Below are 18,312 nucleotides of genomic sequence, written 5' to 3' on the forward strand. Positions count from 1 at the left end.
GATGGAGAGGTGTGGGAACAGAGATAAGTGTGGGCAGCATTTGGTAAGATTTTGTAGGAGGATGAAAAACTTCCATCTGTCTTCAGCATTTATAGATCCTTTCCCTGTAGTATGTGGGGCCTGTGTAGTCTGTATATTTGGGCTTATGGTGCCTCTCTGAGGGAAAGCAGGGCTGGTATTCCCATGTCCCTCCCAGGAAATGGCAGCCGAGGGAAGGTGTTCTCATGGTGCAAAAAAGGAGGCAAAAAAAGCTGGGAATTGACAGGCTTTAGGAAAGCAAGAGCAGGCACAGGGAGAGGGATTGGATTCCTGGAATAATTTCTCTGCTGAAATGTAAACTGTGACTGGAACTGAACATACCCTTTAGCCTGATATATGTTCTCAGTGTACTCAAAATAGCAATAATTGAAGGCTCTCCCCAAACTTCTGTCCTGATGCTCAGTGGTGCACTATCAAGAGATATTTTAGGAGTGTAGTGGTGCACTATCAAGAGATATTTTAGGAGTGTAATGGTGACACTTTTGTTGCCAAAGCCTCTGCATTGCCTGATGGTTTTACCTAATTCCAGTACTCTGGGGGTAGTGTTCAAGGAGGCAGAGCCCTGCACAGAGAGAAGATCAGCATGGGGACATCCTTCAGGAGGGGGGCCTGTGTAATGGCAGGATAAAAGGCGACAGCAGTCTGTGGGCTTGTAGAGGTTGTAAAAATGTCAGATGATGTGTGCAGAGTGGGTGCTGGGTGTTTTGGAGGCTGCATGAGTGATCTGTGTCAGCCTGTGCTCAGGCTGTTGGACTGTGGCTAGGGTGGGCTGGAGAGCAGATGGAGGATCATCAGAGAATGCTAGGATGCTGGGCTAGTAAAACCGTGGCTTTGCTGGTCCCACAGCAGTGCTGTTTGCACTGGGCTGTTTGCATGGAAAGCTGATAAGCCTTGGCAAAGTGTGACCTCCTGTGGGTGAAAGAGGGAATTACCATGGGATAATTAAGTAAATCCTTTTCCTATCACGTGCCAGCATCTTAATGGAAGGTTTGCTTAGTGGTGTAGATCACTTCCACCTGCAGCAGCCAGACCTGGTTTTGCCCTTCTGGATGAGCTGCTGCTGTTCCTCTTGGCAATGAGGGTAAGGCTCAAGCCAGTGGTCCCAAAATTGGGAGAGTGCTGGTGGATGTTTTAATGACACCAAATGGATTGCAGCCACCTTTTCCTGTTTTTTTGTCCTTTCCCTTGCCCCAGCTATGGCAGCTCCTGCCTTATAGGGGTGAGCAGTCACATTGTGCCAGGAATACCATGAGAAGGGTTAACTTCTGGTACTGGATGATCCTCTTGATTTGGACAGCGGATTTGTGAGGAAGGAATTAGCAGGTTTCCTTTAGGATGACTTTAATCTCCCTCCTCCCTGAGGGGACTGGATGGTGGTGTGTAGTACACTCTCAGCATATCACACCAGGTATTCCAGAGGGGGATGTTGCCTTTTAGCATCCAGTTTTGCCTACAGGTACTGCTCTGGTGTTTGGTACCTGGTAAGGTCCAGTCCACAGAGACCCCTCTGGCTGTTGGGCACTTTTGGGGCACTCTTGCCAGCTCCTGACTCTCTGGAGGAGGACAGTTCATTGCAGAGGGATTTTGGATGTCACAGTTTGCCTGAATCCATGGAGTGTCTGCCTGATGACCTGTGGGATTTTAGGGAATGGCTTATTTTCCAAGGTCTTTTCCTGAGAAGGTTATTCTGAAGGAGTTTGGTTTATTCCCAAGTGGAGGTGCATCCTATAAACTCCAGGGACTGTTGGTGAGTTACGTGCTACAGACATGGATGGATACATACATGTTCCTTGATTTATGCTCTGCACTCTCTTCGATAGTGGCTTGGTCCCTTTCTTCCCCCTGCACTGCTCTGACCAGCCCAAACACATCACTGTCTCTTCTCAGGGGACTCACTGGCTTTCACCAGGCAAAGCAGGACCCGTTTTTTGGGGACTGGGATCCCTCATAGCATTGTGCCTCTGCCTGGGCAGCTGGCTCTGGGTCTTCAGTGCATTTACCTTGTAGGCTGATGGAGTGGGAGCAGTGAGGGACCGGAAGAGTTCACAGCAGAGGTGGCTGGACAAGTAAATGCAAAACCAGGCTGTGAACCCATGGCTTTGCTTTCTGGAGACCTGAGAATAGGCTGAGCCTTCCTGGGTGAAGGACAAGAGTGTGTGGTGCCCAGAGGGCCTCTGTCTGGAGTGGGATCCTGTCTGTTCCAGCCAAAGGGCCAGGGCAGGTCCCTGGCTCAGCTCTCAAGTGGGCTTTACACCAAAATCTGTGGCACTGGGTGCTTTCACACCTGCCTGCGTTCTCCTCTAAGGCAAGGCAGAACCTGCAATTAGTGTTTCCATAAGGTGTGAAATAGAGCTGGAGCAAAAGCAGGCTCGGTGGGTGCTCTGGCCCAGGCCTGGTCCTTGCAGCCCTTGCACCTGCGCCGGAGTGTGAATCGCTGCTCTGTGCTGTGCCCCTCACCCTCCACACACTCTGTTTGCATTAGTGTGTGCTTCTGGGTTAAGGACCCTTCTCACTTCCAGCTGAACAAACACTTTCCATCGCGTGTAAAATCCAACCTGGTGCTAATAGGCGTCTCCCCCCGCCTTCCTCCCTCCCCTCTGCCACCTTTTGTGCAGTTGGCAGGACAAAAAAGTGTCGCTATTACCTGACTTATTATCGGCACAGGACTGTAATTTATGGCATATGCTTGGTAAAGAGCCATGCTGAAAACATTTATGGCCCTCTTAGAGTCCTGCGGGGCGGTGGGGAGGGTGATGGCTGTGGAAGGGAAGCCAGTTGTTCCACCCTTGCTAAATACTGCACGGTCTAAAAGCTTCCTCTGCCTTCTGACAGCAGCACTGTGGGCGGCGAGCTCAGTGCCCTGCCCCGCTGATGGCAGAGTTGAGACACCAGTGCCCGGAACAGATGTGAGCTTTTACTGTCCTTAGGAAACACACAGTTCCTCCCTTTGGGCAGTTATCGAATTTCCCATCTTTACCACTTCTGGTCCTGCACAGTCTCACCCCTCAGGTCAGGATCTCAGATCTCCCTCATGTTCCCACATATGTGGCAGAAGCTGCCCTATGTGCAGCAGGTCAAGCATAAGAGCTGTGAGTAACTCCTCCAAAAGGCAGGCATTGCAGTTGGACAGCTGCTCTCCAGCAAACTGGTTCATGCTCTGTCTGCATGAAACAACCCAATCATATACTTCTCCGTGTCTGGATTTGACCTGAAAATGTGCTGTGGAGAGAAGGGGGCAAATGAATTGTCATTGCTGTAGGTGGACTGGATTTGAATAGTAATCTAAAGGGCAAGGGAAAGTCATTCCTGGCAGCACTGACTTTTCCAGTGATTGTGAGAAATGGGACTTTATATCCCAGTCTTGTCATGGGTGGTATGGAAATTTGGCATGAAAAAGAGTTTTTGACACTGGGCTATTTGCTGATGATTGAAAAGTTAATGTTGGCTGTTGAGCTCCTCTCAGGAAAACATCATCGTTCATCTTTCAAAGGTATTTTGAGCTTGGCTGTCTGCCCTGTCCACTTGTCCTGATTCAAAGGATGGGAGCAGAGCATCATCCAAACCATTTCCTGGCTTCAGGAGCACACTTTCCCTGAGGCTGCTCAGTTAGAGAGAGCATTTGCTTGGCCTGCAGTGAGCCTGGCTCTCTGTACACCACGGGGAAGGATCACGTGGAAGTTCATCCTCCTTCCTCGGTTCCAACTTTGCCAGTTGCTGGGTGAGAAGCAGGTCTTATGAGCCTTCTGCTTCAACAGTGCCATGTGTGCATCCATGTGCTGGAGCTAAAGGAGATGTTCTGGCTGGGGTTATGTTGCTGCTAAGTCCTGAATGCTCTCTGCTGCTTGCTGTCTGAAGGTTTGGAAGATAAAGCTTTGGAAGCTGGATGACACAAGGAGTCGCACAAAGCCCACAGTGCCAAGCTAATGCTGATTCCAGAGCCATCACCCCTATCTGCTGTTATTTCTGGACATTTTGTCTGAAGGGTCTCATGGCTGAGGTTTTGGTCTGGGAGGATGCTTTGAACTGGAGTTGCTTCATTCCTGCTGTGGTTGGACAGAGAGTGTATTTTGGATGGCATTTATTTCCCCAAACAGTATCTGTCTAGAAGTTTGCCATCTGGTATAATTCTGTCCTCTGAGCTCCATCTGTGCTGTGCAGTGGGGAGAGACTGAAGCCTCCTGTGAGTGAATCAGCTCGTTTGTCTTAAGCACTATCGGGTGGAGCAGGTTGCTCTGAAGCTGCTTCTGTTTCTTCTCACTGGAGCTTAGATGTTCAGGTGCCACACTGGGTGCTAAAATCAGAGGTGAAAACCACCCGTTTCACTTTTTGTGTGAGGGAGGGATGGGGGAAAGCTCACATCGTCTGTGGGGTCTGAGCCACCTTTTGGCCTTGTTCTGTTGACTGAATTCCAGACACCCTGTGCCCAGGTCAGATCTCTACCTGGATCCTAGAAGGAGCCTCCCTTTCTCAGCCGGTGTGAAGCATATGGGTGGTGCTTCTAGAATCGGATCCTGCTGATAACAGGGAAGAACCACAACCTTGAAAGGTTCCTGAGTGTCCTGCAAGGTGAAAGCAGTTTGGCTGATAATAAAACCTCTGCTGAGCGCGAGATTGTTCCGTGGGAAAAGGCGGGGGGAAATGGCAAAAAATACCCGTCTTAAGAGGGTTCACTGTATGTGCACCTGATAAAAATCATAACATGGGATCAACTTTCTTCTCTGCTTGCTTGGCTTTTGGCATGTGTAGCCAAGCTCTGGCAGGCAGGGCAAATCTCCTCCCCAGGGTCGTTAAAAAAAGACCATTTCCCCATTTAAAGAGCGTGAGGGAGGTGGGGATGGAAAGGGGAGCTGAGCCAGGCAGCGGGCGAGCCCTGCCCACGCTGCTGTGCGAGCTCGCAGAGCCGGGGCTCTCCCACCCCCACCGCTCTCTGCAGCGTCAGGCACGTGGGATTGAGGGGGGCTGGATGGGTATGAAAGCAAACACACATCTGGAAGTTCCTCCAGTTAATTGGGCAATTATTCATACCACTCTTGCTGGAAGCAGCCTGCTACTGCTGTGCCAAAACAAACAACAACAGACCATGGGCGTACTCCATCCCTGCTCGGAGTGGGGAGGTGTGTGTGGAGAGGTGGGGCTGTGGAGGGCAGGTTAAGCTGTGAGGGCATGGACCCACTATTCCTGGGCTGCTCTCTTGGCTCTAGAGGTGGGTGGGGAGGCCCTGGAGACCTTGGATGTGGTGAGATGCTGGGGCAGCACTTGCTTCACAGCGCATGTGGGCCCCAGGTGGGGAGGGGGAAGCTGTTGCTCTGGAGCACCATGAGAACCCAAGTCAACCCATGTTGGGTTTTATTAGGAGCTTGGCAGGCTGTGGTGTTGGTGAAGGTAGTCCAGGCCCAGCTGTGCTCTGTAGCACTTTACTCCTCGTAAATAGTGGATTCACTGCCATTTCTGCCCAGCTCCCACCTGAGCAAGGCTCTGGCAGCTGATGTTCACCTTTTCCATCCCTCCTCCTTCTCCTTTCTCACATCCCTGATTCCTCCTTAGTCTGACAGCCGTGTCACTGCATGTCCCCATCCCCTGCCAGTACCAGTGCTGTGCAGGTAAAGGGCTGAGGGAGTGCAGAGCTGGCAGGTCTTGGCTTTGGCAGTTCATTCCCTGGGATTTGCCTGTGAGATGAGAGCTGAGTGTGAGCACTTCAGTCCAAGTGGCTTTCCCTGTGGCAGAGTTAATGGGCCTCAGCAGATCCTCAGGGAGATGACGTGCAGGGGGACCCTGGACACCATCAGCCTTTGAAGCATTGTCTCCTCTCTATATCTGGTGGGATATAGGGTTGCTCCTGAGGCTGAATTCTCTGTCAGTGCCTATAAGTGGGACAGACCACATCTTGAAAGTGTTCCCCTGGAACCCTGGCTGACTGCTGTTTGAGTGCTTTGCCATTCCCTCCTCACTGCTGGAGCCCACAGGAAGCCAACCCCTTCCAGCAGAATCTCTGTGACTGATAGAAACGACCCCCTTCTCTCCAGCCGTGCCTGCCCCGAGGAGCTGGGGGTGCCATCTTGGCCCATCTGCTTCCCACTTTGCCTGAGAGCGCATCTCTGGCACTGGGAGTCATTGTGGCAGCCTCAGAAGTGCACGCAGTGCTGGGCTTCACCAGCATAATTGGAGCCAGCTCCAGCCAAGCCCAGCTGGGATGTGGAAGGAGAAGAATTCCCGTGGTTTCCTCTTTCCTTGTCTTTTTCCCTTTGCCATGAGATGGGTCTTCTCTGAAGAAATGTGGTGCCATTAACTCAAGATCTTCCTTAGGATAACATAAATCAGACAGACAGTTTGGCTCCAGGATGAACGTGCGAACGTAAGCAGGGCTGCACTGGTCACGCCATGGAGCTGTTGAGTGCGGGATCCTCTCTACAGCATTGCTGGAGTGAGTGCTCTAGGAAAGGGCTGGGAACAATGAAGGCATGGTGTGTGTTGTCCTGCCTCTTCTCTGACACTCCATGGATGTGGTGAAAGGTTTATCTAGTGGGTGATCAGCAAATATTTTGTATCTTTGTTTGTCCATTTTTGAAGTGTCTTAGAAGCCGTGGTGGTGCTAACTCAGAAAGGCTTGGGGATGTAAAGCTCTCTGCATGAGCTTTAGTAGTGGTCTCAAAAGTACTATGAGGACATCTCACCATCAAAAAACACTGGAGAGAGGGGAGCACGATTCCCGGTTTTACAGGAGGGAGCGAAGAATTTAAATGGCTTATCTGAAATCTCAGTGAGTATCCTTAACAGAGCGTGGTGTTGAAAACAGATTCTCAGAGTCCTGTGACTGTCCAGCTTTCCTCTTTGATAATCATCCACACAGAGATCTAAGTTAGGATGGGAACTGACCCTCGAGGAGCTAATGTGGAAATAAACTTAACTGAAGGGAAAGCCTTCCTTACTGTCCAGCTGGATGACCGTGCTGTCGAAGGAGGACATTGCCCAGGTGGAGAGGCCAACCAACAAAACCTGCTTTGGTAAAATTTAGGAAATGGAAACATTGCTGAGGGCCCAGCTGAGGAAATATGATGCTGAAGGTGCTCAGAAAATCAAGATTTGTGGTGAACAACAGTGTCAGGGAACAAGGAGAGAGTTTTGGACAGGATCTGGCTGTTCAGCCAGAAGGGAGAGGGTAGAGCTGCCAGCCATGTGGAAAGGATGGGAAAGGTAGGAGAGTGTATGGAGCTGGGTACTGAAATGGAACAGCCAAGATACAAGCACCAAGGGACAGCTCTTGCTCTCACTGAAGGGAATGGACTGACTCCCATTGACGTCAATGAGGGCTGAACTGGGACCCTTGCGAGAAATATATTGAACACAGACAAATCCAGCAAAGTCAAAACAGATGATGCAGGCCGCTTAATGCAGTCACAGGGAGCTGATTGCGAAACCTCCTAACGAGGCAGTTCTGTCAAGCAGCCATCTCCAAGCCCAGTAGGCTCCAGCCTAGGAGAGGAACATGGAGAGCTGTGGTCCTGGAGAAGGCATGCCCAAGGTGGAAGGCTGAACTGGCATGGGATGGGTCCTTGTTGTGCTTCAGCATAACCCCACTGGCCACCTGGTTTGTGTGACCTCCTTAACCACCTTACCATACCCCAAGTGCCTTTCCTTGAGCCTTCCCTGTCCCACTGATGAAGCTGTTCTGAAGCTGGAGGCGCAGACAGACTGGACAAGTTGTCACAGAGGAATATACTGCTGCACATCAGCTGGCGGTGGGGGGCATCTGTGTGCACACCCTTAATCCATGGCACACGCAAGTCAATTTGAGTTAGCCAATGTGACAGAACCGCACTAAGCTGGCTGAAATGACCTTATTTGCACGGACTAAGCGAATGCACATGGACTGCAATGCTGACACGCAGGAACTGGTTACCGCGTGATAGCCTGTGCCTGTGTTTGCGCTCAGCCTGTGACTCATCACCCCAAACTCTTCCCTTGCTGTGCTTCCCAGTCCCTTGTTCCAGGTTCCCAGTGCCCGGTTTCCTCTGCGTCAGGGTTGTCTATGATCCTACCGCAGCCCCTTGTCTGTCCAGAGAGTAGTTTTGGCAGCTCCTCTGCTCTGTTCCGTGGAGTCTCAATGATCTTCTCTGGGTTCAGACCCTCCTAGTCCTCTTCTGAGGGTACTTAGACAAGCCAGCTCCCTGTGGGGACCCAGGTCATGGCTCTGAGTGTATCACCTCACTGCACAAACCCTTTCCAGCCCAGCAGCCCTCCTTTGGCACCAGGGCCTGCCTCTCCTCCATCTTTGCTCATGTTCCCCCCTTGGAGAAAGCAGTAAGTCAAGACAAGGCTCTACCCTTGGAGAGCAAGAAGATGCAGAGCACCCTAGAGAGCTCAGCATCTTCTCTTTGCACAGTGGGAGTTTGGAAAAGGTGGTGGAGTTAAAAGGAGAGTGCAGGATGGAGTTACTAGTATGGAATATGAAGCTGGAAACAGAAGGAGCTGAGTTTCTGTGTGCTCCTGAGGATGTCGGCCTCTGAAAGGGACCTGGCTTGTCCCTGACCAAGCCCTGGCTCAGGCTGAACAGCAGAAACTTCAGTGAAGCCACTCTTACTCTCCAGCATCTTGAAATAGAATTCAGTCCTGAAAGATCCATCTCCCCTAAGCCTGGAGTTGCATGTCCTAGCTGTGGTATGAGAGAAGGGATCTAAATCAACTGATTTGTACGTGGAAAATTCAGAGGAATCAGAAGAGAGCACTGGAATGGAGACAGGCAGGGGGCATTGTTGCTCTTAAAATGGTCCTGCACTGTATGTACAGCTTAGATGTTTTGGGAAGAGTGGAATTTCACTCTTGATTCCCCCTGGATAGACTGCACTGAAACTTTGCCTTTTTTTTTTTCCTGGATCCACTGAAATAGCAGCATCTTGGACAGGGACCAACTTCCTTAATGTAAGAGCGGTGCTTGGGGGGAACCCAAGAGCGGACACAGGGGCAGTGGTAGACAGGGGGACAGTTTACCTACAGCAGGCATTGAGGCATTGCCTGAGCTTCCAGGAGTGGAATGAGGAAAGCCAAAGTGCTGGAGCCAGCAGACATGAAAGACACCAAGAGGGGCCTCTTTCAAGTATGCCAGACACAAAATGAAGACTAAGGAAAGTGTTGGCTTGCTGCTTCCTGGGGCAGAGGACCTAGAAACAAAGGACATGGAAAAGGCAGAGATATTCAATACTTTTTTGACACCGGGACTAATAATGTTTAGTGCCTTTTTAATGGCTTAGAGTGCACTCTTAGTGAGACTGGGGGCAACCAGCTGATACCCCAGAGGGCACAGCTGCTGCTCAGCGGGCACTTCACGAGCTGTTGCCTGTCTTGTGCTGTACATTTCAGGGCTGATGGCCTGGCTTTTCTCTGCCGCCTGTGCTACTCGTTTGCTTCTTGCTTCCATTTCAGGCAGCTCTCTTTCTTCAAAGATGGTGGAAACAAGCTTCCCTTCTCCAAGTGAGCAGCTGAAGGGACTGTGTTAGACTAGTCACACCTCAGAGAGTGAAATTTGCACCATGAGCCATAGTTTTTCCCACAGTACCAGTATCACCAGGATGTAATCACAGCATTGCCACGTGTAAGCTACTATGTCAGCTACTTTTGCTGGCTGAGGTGGGAAAGGGGCTGGATCTGAGAGGAGGTGTGGGCTGGAAGGAACACCGCTCTGGGTTAGATCTCCAGCCACAGCCTCATGCAGAGCTGCATCCATCTCCCTGCAAACTGGCACATGGGGACTGTGTTCCTGGAGATGAGCAACCAGAGTGGTTCACACTGTGTGGTGAGGTAAGGGTGTTTTAGAAGCACACAGGAAAACAGCAGCAGCATCACCACCTTCTCAGCTGTACCCAGCTGCACAGCAGTACAGCCAATACAGTGTCTTCCAGACAATATCTGGGACTGCCTCCCCCATCAGTGCTCCTACTTTTCCTGGCACATCATAGAGGGAGGTGTTATTATTTATAAGACTGATTTTTTGCCCTCCCTTGCCTTTTTATAGCAAGCACTGCTCCTCTCCATGTCCCAGGAGCATTCACCTTCCTCAGATATCTGCATGGGGATGTTTATTGACATGACAGCAGGCAGCAGGCAGTGCTGCCAAAGTCAATGTGTCCCATGTCCGCTGAGGGCAGGCTGGGGCTGTCAGCTCTGTGTCTCCTGAGAGATACCAAGGCTGTTTGTTGACTTTGCCTGTGGCTGATGTTAGATAAACAGTGAACTTGTATTATTTTTGTGCTTCTTCCTATGACCAGCTCAAGCACTGTAGTGGGCACATCAGTCACTGACATCAATTGTTTCCCCTGGATTTCCTTGTGAGTGTTTGGTGAAGCCTGCAGAAAAGACACCATTATTTCTAAACCTCATCTGTCAGGGTGAGAAAATCCTGACTCTTATGCTGTTCTGGGACATGGTTGATGTTGCCTGGCATTTTTGAGTGCTGGTCTCCCAAGGTGGGGCTTCTTTCCATCAGGTACAGGTGTTCTCAGTCATTCTGTTTATCAGTGTTAACTTCTCTGTTTTATGGTGGTGACATCCTCAGTGCAAAACCAGAGGCAGCAAACCTCCTCTCTCAGGGCTCTCTCTTCTCTGGTGGATCCTCTGGTGTCCTGGAAAGAGTGAGTCCCACCCAAAGTTCCTGCATGAGGAAGCTCTGTGTTTCTGCATTTGGGGAAGCCCTGTGTGTTCTTTCCTGGTGTCTGATAGAAGCTGAGCTTTCATAGCCACGCAACTGGTAGAAAAGAGGGATCTCATGTCACACACACCGAGTCACACCAGAGTCTCATGTCACAGGTCCAGTCAGACCATCGGCTTCTTGACGTCTCAGTGTTATTTGGGTGAAATTTGCTGATGGCCTCTGAGCTGTTGGGGATGGATGAACAAACACAAATGGCATGATTGCTTAAGTTTTGTTTCCAGTGGAAATCAGGCTGAAACAACCAGCTCCACCATTCCCTACGGGATAACTTGTGACCAAAAGCATTGCAGAGGTAATGAGAACAATGCTTCCTGCTTACTGGATGGGATCTTTTTTTGGTGTAAACTCGTTCTGTGCCACTGGAACCAGCGAACAGATGCTGATGTTCAGCAGCTGGACTGAAACTGCACATCCTGCTGCACCGGGGGTTCAAAGATCAGGTACTCAGAGGAAAAACTGGGTGAAGAAATGCTTGATCTTGGGCTTCTGACAACAGAGAGCAAGACCTGCTGACACAATGGGGACACAGAAGTGAGCTGCTGCAGCCTTTCAAAGTGACTATGCTGGCCCTGGTGGGGTGGGCTTGCTCCAGACAGGTCCTTCCCACTGGACTCCAGAGAGGAGGATGAAGATGCTGGGAGAGGTGACCCAAATAGTCTGGCTTTCCTGACTACCTAGGACTTTTTTCTGTGGCAGTAAAGTAAAAGTTGGGGGTCAGTCTCCCTCTGCAGCACAGCAGAATCATAATATCCTAGAATGTTCTGAATTGGAAGGGCCCCACCAGGATCATCGAGTCCAGCTCCTGACCCTGAACAGGACACCCCAACAATCCCACCCTGAGCCTGAGAGCATTGTCCAAATGTTTCTTGAACTCTGCCAAGCTTGAGGCTGTGACCACTGCCCTAGGAAGCCTGTTCAGTGCCTGACCACTTTCTGGGGGAAGAACCTTTTCCCAATATCTGACCTAAACCTCCCCTGACTTTGATTCTTTACCCTGCATCAATAAATTATGCCTAAACTATGGGATTAGAGCATGTCACAGTTTCCTTCCAGGCTCTATGCCCATCTTTCCTTCCCCCAAAACTCAGCAAGGGAGAGGGCAGGTCAAACAGTCCATAGTTGGTGTGAGTGACCACAGTCAACATATTCTGAACCACAAAAACAGTGAGCAGAGATGCTGCCCCAGTGTGATTCAAGGCTCTTTAAGAAGAACAGAGGAGATAAGGACAACCAGTCAAACTGTTCTTGGAAACATAAACAGAACAATACAAAGTGAGTTACTGCTGAGTTAGGAAGAACAACTGCTTCAAGCAGCAAAGGTGTTTCTAGACAAAGAACGGCAAACATTTTAAGAGAGAACCAGAATAAAGACACCATGAGCAACTGGGCAGGCTGTGACCTCCTCTGAGCCTGAAAGAGGAGAGTTGGCTGAGCCCCCCAGCACATCATTTCCATGTTTCTGATGCTCTGCAAACATCTGCCCAGCACCCTGAGGTCTTGCTAAAGGCAGAGTCTATCGCTGCTTAGGGCTGTGTGTGAGTCCAGGACAGCGCCTAACTGCTCAGCTCCTGCTGCCTGGACTGACTGACTTTGGCACCGGGTGGGAAGGATGACTCTGTTATCCTGCTGTGGAGCTGTGATGTGATTTGGTTCCCACCAAATACCAGTGCTGAAATGAGTTCCCGGGTCCTACAGTTTAGGCACAGCTGGTGTTTCTCTGAACTATCTTGTACATCTCAGTCCTCAGCATTGAAAGCCTTGGAGGTAGCAAAGATGAAGAGCTGAAAGACCTTATTTTTATGTTACAAAAAATACTCTTCCTGGCTCCTTGTCTTCTGTCATGGCCAATCACACTAGCAGTCTCCCTTTCACAGTTCTTCTCATGGCACATGGTGGGATTCTTGGGGTTGTCCTGTGCAGGGCCTGGAGGTGGACTTGATGATCCTTCTGAGTCCCTTTCCAACTCAGGATATTCCATGGGTCTATGATTCTTCTACCACTCTGTGCCCATCCATTGCCCTTCTGCCCCATCCTTCATCTCCCTCCTGCAGCCTCCTTGGTACTGTGCTGCCATGGGAGCAGATGTGCTGTCAGGGGTGGATGGAGGTGGTTCGTGCCACGCTGGTGCTGCCTGTGAGCTGTCTGGCTCCTTGTGCAGTTCCTGGCACAGGTCCCTGCTCGGCAGGTCTGTGCATTGTGGTCACACAGCTGTTTGTGGAACCAACTCATGGCTGCAGCATTCCATGCATTCCCCACGGCTTGCAGCACCCACACAGTCATGGATGGCAGCTGGCAGCAACGTGCCAAGCAGCAGTAACACAGTCACATATGAGCATGGCTCCACTGTCTTGTGGCAGCTGCCTGTGGGCATGTCAGAATAGCCTGGCCCTAGAGCCATCTGCTTTTCCATGTGGATCTCCCTCCTCCTGGAGCGGGTTGTACAAAGTGAGCTCTGGAGGTCCCTTCCAGCCTCAACCTTTTCATGAAATAAGAAGTCCCCCTCCACAGGGGAGGATGTTCCAGCACAGAGGTGGGATGGCACATGGGGTCTTTATCCATGGGGTCATGCTCCCCTCCTGTGGCAGGTAGTGTTGGTGTTCAGACTCAAAGAGGAGAAGTGCAGTGAGTTTTTTACCAGGAAATGAGCTCAGACAGCTGGGTACTCAAGTGATAAATTGCTGGAGTGTGTAGATGTGTGTCCTGTAGCTCTGTGCAGAAGCTGGCCTGGAGACCGGGAGAGTTTTAGAAACAAACAAGACAGCAAAGATGTGCCGTGGGGCCATGGAGAGCAATCTAGAGCATCCAAATGTTTGCCTTCCTAATGCTGCTCCTGGGAGCCTCGGCTGCATGAGATGATAGTGTGCCTGTTATCTCAGTCAGGCAGGCTGAAACACCCAGAGACTGTAAGATTTTTCTGCAGAAACAACCTAAAAATCTTTCTTGGGGGCTGTGTGCACACCAGTCTCCCATGGCAAGAGCTATCCATTTATAAAACCATTTTGCAGGATAGTGGGAAACAGAGATGCTGAGGTTATTACAGTACTTGCAATACAATTTGCAAGTATTGCTGGAGAAAACATGTTCCCCCTCTGAAAGCACTGGCCTGGCTGTGGGCTCCAGGCTGTGCTAGACCACAGAGGTTCATGGTGTTCATCAGGATCCTTGCACACCTTACCTCCACCCAAGGCCACTGTCTTGACTTGTCCCCAGCTTCAGCATGCCTTCTGCTCCCTCCCATCTGAGGACATGCAGAAACTGGCTCCCACATTACCTGCAGTTGCTCTGTAGAGGAAGGAGAGGAAGGAGACTGTAACTAGTGGCACAGAGGTTTACTGGCATGCTCCTTCCCACCCTCCAGATAATGCCACTGAGGCTGGCTGGGATGTTTTGGTGTATGGACAAACTTCTGCAGCAAATGGCAGCGAGGTGAGTGATGCTTGAGGCCTCCCTCGTGATTTCAGGGCAGGGCACGGTGTGCATGTCCAGCAGAAACACCCATGGGGCTGACCCTGCTGCAGAGCAGCTCTCTCTGCGTGCACACCCACAGGTGCATCCCACCAGGGGGAAGGACAGTATCCTTATGCTTTGCAAGCCCTTTCTGCTGGTGGCTGAGGACACCCAGGACTGAAGGAGAGGGACAGCACATGTGCCATGTGGCATCCCGGGTTCACACTGCCCCGGGGTCTCTGCCTGCAGAGGCAGAGGTCTCCCTTGGTTGCAGCAGCCCTGCTCTGTCTCAGACACAGCCTCCTGTGAGCAGGCCCCACGCAGGCCCGTGGCTCCATCAACACCTCCTGCACCGGGATGTGTCTGCCTGGAGCCGGGGCTGCCCAGGGGAGCTGCTGTGGGACAGGCACACACAGCCCCCCGTTGTCTGCAGCCCCTGTTTACCGCCAGCCCTGACACGGTGCCCTCAGTCTGTGTGTCCTGAAACAGCGAGTGCCTTATGGCATGAGAGCAGCCAGGCACCAGAGGCAGCAAAGGTTTTATGTCTGTCCACGCAGGGCTCAGGTTCCCCCCATGCTCTCACGGGGCCATATGAGTGGGGCGGGGGTACAGTATCAAGAAGGCAAAGATTGCTGGGGATGGGGCAAATGCTGGGAAGAAATGGGATGATCCTAGAGCAGAGAGAAGTGAAAAAAGTTAAGACAGTGAGGAGCTGCTTCAGAGGAACCTCCCACTGAGCCTGATGCTCTGTAGGCCAAATCCTCAGCCAGTGCACAGATGTGGGCACTGAACTGCTCGGGGACAGTGTGAGGTGGCTGTCACAGACCTGCACCCACATCTGGGGACCTGCACCTCCAGACAAACCTCCTGCCTGTGACCCTCATGGCACACCTGGCCAGGGCTGGTAGGGGCAGCCACAGAGATCCACCCTGGCACAGGAGCAGGGCCCCAGGAGGGAGCAGCATCCCAGCTACAGTGCTGCTGGCAGCGGAGCCTGCCAGGGAATTACGGATTAATGTGGAACCGATCTGAGATGAAACACTTTGGATCAGGACCACAACCAGAAATATTTCAAGTCAGATCAAACTGAACCAAACAAATCTGTTTTTTTCCTGCTTTCCCAGCAGACAGTCAATTTTAAAGGTCACAGAGCTGAGAAGTGTGGCTGGGCACAAGTGGATTTTCCTTTAGGAAAATTCCTGACCAGCTTTGCCTTGGGGGTGAAGAAGGGGGTGATTCACCTCTCCCAATTTTAGTCCCCTTTGTGAGGAGCTGAGACTGGGAGTCCTGGGACGGAGAGAGTTTGGCAACTCCATCCAGCACAGAGGTCCCTCTCCCCAGGGGACAAGGCCAGCAGGAGTGATAGCTGATCCCCTGCATATTCCTGCACACTGAGTGGAGGCTGGGACTCCTCAAAGCAGCCCTCCAAACTGCTGACTTTTGGGAAGTGGGAGCCTTTCCAAGCCTTGGGGACTGTGCCGATGTGGTGTGAAGGTATGCAGACAGGTTTAGGCACACAGGGATAAGAACAATCAGACTTATCCCTTTCGACAACTGCTTTTTTGATAACTCCCTGTATTGTTAGCCAGCATCAGCCAGTGACTCAGACACAGAAATGTGCAGGGACAGGCTTTGTATCTGTCCCAGCTGCTGGGCCCTCATTCTCTCCGCAGAGCAGGGCCCCGATGCTCTGACCCACAGCCCTGCGGGCGGGCCCTGCAGAGCTGAGGAGGGCAGGAGCAGCTTGGGGGCGGCTCTGCTTCGCCGCTGCCTCCCTGCAGCAGCCGCGTCACGGGAGATGCTCAGGGTTGGAGAGCTGCTGCTCCACCCGAGTGCAGATCCCCTCTGATCCAACCCCGAGGGCTCCCAGCTCTGTGCCGTGGGCCGGTCCCCGAGGGGATCTCACCCCCAGGTTTGTCTGCAGGTGGGATCCCTGGTTTGGCCCCGCAGCCGTGGGAGAGCTCGGCTCCGCACGGCCAGCCGCAGTTCCTGCGGGAGCCCGGCCCTCCCAGGCAGGTGTGCTGCGGGAGCGGGCCCAGGACATGCTCCCGGCAGCCAGGGATGCTGCTGCTGGAGCAGCGGTGCAGAGCAGACACGTGTGCAGGCAGCTGCGTGCACGGAGAGCTGCGCTGAGCACACCGAGCTGCTCGGCCTGCCTCTCCTCTTGCTGCCCTCCTGTCTAATTGATGGGGGCCAGTTCCTGAACTAAGAACTTGCCCTTCGAATTTGGCAACGTCTCTTTAATTCAAAGAGCACTTTTAAGATGCTCAGATCTATTTGGCAACTGTGGTCTGTTTTTATTTGTAAAATGATAGCATATGATATCAAAGTCTGTTTTCATTGCCCCTGTTGAAAGAGATGCCAAATGCAAATCCACTTAGAGAAGTGGACCGGATTTATAAACTTCCTTTTGCTGTGCCTGTTATATGAGTGATAAGCTTGGGCCTTGGGAGTTTTTCTCCTTTTCCAGTTTGGGAGCTGGGTACTGGATCAGGAGCAGCGACAGAGGGTACTCTGACCCTGCCTGCTGCCTGCCCAGTGCACACAAAGCCCTGCCCTGCCTGCAGCCAGCGGGGAGTGGAGAGGAACAGACTGTTTAATTTGGGAGTGGATCTGCCAGAGATGACTCCTGTGGAGCCTTGAGAGGAGGCCCTGAGCCTTCACTGGGCTCTGCCAGGACACGGCTGTGCCAGGAGCTGACTGCAGACTCTCCGGCAGAGAACCCAGCTGCCACGGTACGTGGAGTGCCCTCACAGGGACTGGGGCTGATGTGCCCAGGGCTACACCACAGCCTGGGGCACAGGAGAGCTGATCCCAAACCTCTGTAGTCCTGTGGACAGAGCTGGACACTGGGATTTTTGTGTGTTCCCTTTGGCAGGTGCCTGCCTGTCCTGTTTCCCCCCAGGACCCCAGTAGCTGCATTATCTGTGGAAGGCCCCCAAGTTCTGGTGCATTTTTTCTGTGTTCTGGTGCATTTTTCCCCTCTCTGTCTCTGTGGCTCTCCATCCTGAGCTGTGGAGGGTCTGGTGCCTGGCTGCACTGCCGGGGCACCTCTGTGCCCTGCAGAGGGGAAAAGTGCTCTTGTGGGAAGGCTGTATGTGGTGGAGGGGCTGGGCAGGGTGCTCCAAGCTTGCTCTTATGTTCACCCTGTTGCTGACCTCCATACCTGACTTGCCTCTTGCTGTCACAGTTTTCTCTTCAGGAAAATGCAGGGATTGCATGTCCCTGGGTAAGGCCATGTGGAAGGAAACTGTGAGCCAATATCATTGGGGGATTTGTGTTCAGGGACTGACCCTTGTTCTCCTCCAAGCAACTGCCTACTGCACCTCCTGACCTGCCCTGGCCTGGGACACCCATACACATTCCCCACCAGTTCCTCCATTTCTTACCTTCACTTCATCCCCTTCTAGTGTCCCAGAGGCCCCTCTTCTGGAAGTTCTTCCAGAAACCTGGTGATCCCTACCCCAAACACCTGATGGATGCAACTGCCCTGCCCAGAGCCATGGGAACAACACCCCACAGGTCTGTGGGTGCTGCCCCCTGGGTGCTGTGCATCTGTGCACAGAAGCCCAGAAGATACAGATCTTGTGCACCATTAGCAGGATTGAGTCATCATGAAGGTCCAGAACATTTCAAGTTTTATTTCTAATATCAAGGCTCTTTTTTTCCAAAGGACCTGAAATCCTGGGGACAGTCTGGCTGGATCTGACCTGGATCTTTTCAACTAGGCTCATGGCACTGGGGAGGAAGGTATGGGAGTCCTGTCTGTCCTGGCTTGATGGAGCATGTGAGGCTGTCCAAGGACAAGATGGGCTCCAGGGATGTGGGAATGGCAGAGGGGGGGCACAGGGGAGAGAGGGAGTAAACCTCTTTGGCAGGCAGCGTTGTCCACGCTCTGCCTGCAGCAGGCTGGTTATGGCTCAGAGTGTCAGCCAGCTTTGCCTTGGGCCTGTTAGCAGGGATGTCCTGGTCCTCAGGGTCCTGATGGAGCCCAGAGCTGCCCCTCTCCACCACGCTGTGCCCTTGCTGCCCGTCCTGCAGCCAGCCAGGTACATCCACCCTGTGCCTGGGGAGCAGCAACTGCCCCGGTTGGCACTTCCCGGCTGGAAACACAGGCAGAGGGA

This window comes from Pseudopipra pipra, chromosome 16 (genome assembly GCF_036250125.1).
Source record: "Pseudopipra pipra isolate bDixPip1 chromosome 16, bDixPip1.hap1, whole genome shotgun sequence".
NCBI lineage: Eukaryota > Metazoa > Chordata > Aves > Passeriformes > Pipridae > Pseudopipra > Pseudopipra pipra.